Genomic DNA, 3,531 nt, shown 5'->3' with positions numbered 1-3,531 from the left:
TTGCTTTATTAAAATACTGAGTTTATTTCACATGCACATTTTCGTCTCCCCACCATTTCTATTTGTCTGACCACCACCACATCCTGTCTAACAGTCCGTATGTACCAGAACCCAAGCCAAGGGTAGAGTTCCATGTTTAAAAATGAACAGGAAGTTTGAACAACACATTCTTGGTAATGGAACCTGGACAACATTGATCAGACGTCACAGGGAAAGTCCTCACTCTGCAGTATAAAAAGGACAGCCTGATATCAGCTGTTACAGAAATGAAATAAGACTGAAAACAATTTTTTTAAATGTTTGTTTTTGAGACAGAGAGAGAGCACGACTGGGGGAGGGTCAGAGAGAGAGGGAGACACAGAATCCGAAGCAGGCTCCAGGGTCTGAGCTGTCAGCACAGAGCCCGATGCGGGGCTCGAACTCACTGACCGTGAGGTCATGACCTGAGCCGAAGTCAGAAGTTAACCGATTGAGCCACCCAGGCGCCCCAAGACTGAAAATTTTAACAAACTGCTTAAACTGTTTTCTTAAAGAGACTTCCTGCACTGCCAGATGCCTTGAATAGCCTCTTGGTCAGTCATCTGGAGACAATTCTTCACATAATTGATGAATTTGGCCTCCACTTTTGGGAAGAGGGACACCTTTGTCTATGCTTGTTTGCCATTTTTTGCTTTAATATCTTCTGTGGAACTAGGCCCTTTCAGTGTTTTGGGAATGTTTTCCTATTTTTTGAAGGATCTTGACCTTTTGATCTTGGTGTTGATGATTTTGAGTCTCTTCCACTCTGGTTTGATATTTGTGCATTTTTGGCTGGAGTGTCTTGTGTAGATTTCTTCACTAGAGCCTTGTCTTCAGTTTCCTCCTCGTCACCATCACCACCATCACCATCATCTTCACATCTTCTTCATCATCATCTTCTTCATCATCATCTTCATCAGCAACAAGTTTTACTTTTCTCTGTGGAAACTTGCTGCCACTTTCAGGAGCAGAACGCTTTCCAAATATACCAAGGAGATTCATATCCCCTTCCCTCTTCCTCTTCTGACTCTGCATCGTCCTCCACAGCTATAAAGTTCTGTCCACTAGTGTGCACAGGCCTTGAATCACATTTCAACTGTAAGACCACAGGTGGTATTATTTCCAAGCCCCCTAGGGAAACCGTCGGCTGGACAGACATTTTCAAAGTTGCCAGTGTGATTTTAATTGGATTGCCATAGTAATTCATTGCCTCTGATTCAACAACGTTCAATTCTTCCTTTGTACCAGCCCCTGCACAGGCCATTCTTAAATATGACTGGTGCTCGTTTCCAACCTGATCCACATTAAAGTGATAATCATTGTCAGCCTTCAGTTCACAACCAAAAAGGTAGTTCTGGGACTCATGTCCATTTCCTTCAAAGCTTCCATGGTATGGTGGCATGCATTTAGGTGGGAGAGAGGGCGGATGGGGATAAACGACTTCTGTTCCAGAGAACAGCTGCACAGGATGGAATCACACCAGGGAGTAAATGAAATATTTTAAAGTGGAAGGGGCAGTCTCATGAACACAATCATTTTAAGGAGAGAAAAATAAAGGGCCATATGCCTGTATTATCTGACCAGATCACTGAGTCACACAAAGAAATAACTTTTGAGTGTTTTATTTGTCTGGTATACACTTGACTACAGGATGGTCTATAAACCCGTATGATCCCTGGTAATTTTACCTGACTCCACTGGGCTAATGGTGAGACTCCCATTAATCGCACACATTTTTTAATCCAACCACGTAAAATCTGAAGATCCTATTTTTTCACCCCCTTTCTCTTCTAAATCTATTTATAAGATTAGTTATTGTATACCAACTTAAGCTAGACTGTCAATCTGATTAAAACCCTCAAATGGCTCAGACAAAGATCACAAAATAAAGGTTACAAATCAAGTAAGCTACGAGCTATTGTATTGTAACTGTAGGAAAATTAATTACTTTTTCTTTTTGTTCTTGTAAAATAAATTGGCAGAGGATGGACACACATTATTTTGTGACTTTTCAGTTCTATCATATCCATGCTTCGTTAGTATCATGAGCAAATACTTCTGAAAGTTTACACAAGTGAGATTCTTTTTATTTTATTTTATTTTATTTTATTTTATTTATTTATTTACTTTTAAAAATATAATTTATTGTCAAATTGGCTAACATACAGTGTGTAAAGTGTGCTCTTGGTTTTGGGGTAGATTGCAATGGTTCGTCTCTAACAGACAGCACTGAGTGTCATCCCAACAAGTGCCCTCCTCAGTGCCCATTGAGATGCTTTTTAAATGTCATTCTTTCATCTATGATTTGCAAAAGGAATAACAACGTCCACTGATAAATTTTCATTTGGCTCCAAAGTATATAGAGTTGTTCATTCCTTCAAGATGTACAGTCCGGGGACACCTGGCTAGTCAGTTAAGTGTCCAACTCTTGATTTTCACTCAGGTCATCGTTTCACGGTTTGTGGGTTCGAGCCCCGCATCAGGCTCTGTGCTGACCGTGTGGAGCCTGCTTGGGATTTTGTCTCCCTCTTTCTCTGTTCCTTCTCTGCTCACTCTCTATCTCTCTCTCAAAATAAATAAATAAATAAACTTAAACAAAGATATACAATCAGTATAAAGTGGCCTTGGAAAATGAGAGAAATTCCTTAAAAGTACTGGCAAGAATTAGTAGAGTTCTTTAGTTAGAAGTTATCCGAGATGCTATGAGACCAATAGCTGTTAGAAAGACAAATGTCTAAATTTTGCAGTGAAGTCAGTCCTGTGATGTACGTCCAATGAAATATATGAACACATTAATGGCATCATATTTAGTTTGTTATATGAACATCCAATTATTGAGACAATGGTTCTCCTGTGAGTGCTGAGCGTTCCCATTTGTTCTCCCAGGTCCATTCCTCACCCTTCTTCATAACGCCCTGTGCCTGGGTGGCTGACCTTTGCGGAGCACACAGTGGGGCCCTCTGCCATCTGGCTTGGAGTAGAGTAAAGGGAAGCACTTTTAGGAGACAGACACCAGCCTGAGAGTGAGGGTTGGGTGTTTTATTCTCCTAACTCCCTCCCTACTGATTTGCTAGCCCTCTACAAGTCTCTGCTCTGGCAGGAGGCCATTTCTGTGCCCTTGTCCTGTCTGGGCCCCAATGACCACACCAGCCTGCATCTCAAGTCCTCGCAGGTACGACGACTAGGCCTGGATCATATGTCCTCCGTTTCCCTAAACAGTAAACTCTATTATGGCTGCCTAGCTGAGGTGCTGTTTCCTTCCAGAACATTGCTACTTTCAACATCCTTGATATCCCATGACAAAAGTTCATGACAATAGAAATGCTAATAGTGATAGAGGAAATGTTCAACTTTCAGTGGTGATGGGCTCTGCTCCCGGGACTCCAGGGAAACTCACTCTGTCACACTTACCAAGGTCAGAACGACTCAGCAAAGCCTCAAAGCCTGGGTTTTGATTCTGGGTGAGCACACGTTGTATGTGTGTGTCGTTTAAAAAAAAAAAAGCAAAAAGGA

General features: G+C 41.6%; 1 pseudogene; it reads right to left on the bottom strand.

Moving 5' to 3' along the window:
* Positions 1-495: 495 nt before the first annotated feature.
* On the bottom strand, positions 496-1,297 carry LOC122493499 (annotated as a pseudogene).
* Between the last annotated feature and the right edge of the window lie 2,234 nt (positions 1,298-3,531).

Source organism: Prionailurus bengalensis, chromosome D2 (genome assembly GCF_016509475.1).
Source record: "Prionailurus bengalensis isolate Pbe53 chromosome D2, Fcat_Pben_1.1_paternal_pri, whole genome shotgun sequence".
Lineage (NCBI taxonomy): Eukaryota > Metazoa > Chordata > Mammalia > Carnivora > Felidae > Prionailurus > Prionailurus bengalensis.
Note: the sequence above shows the minus strand (reverse complement) of the source record. Positions and strands in the feature narration are given on the sequence as shown.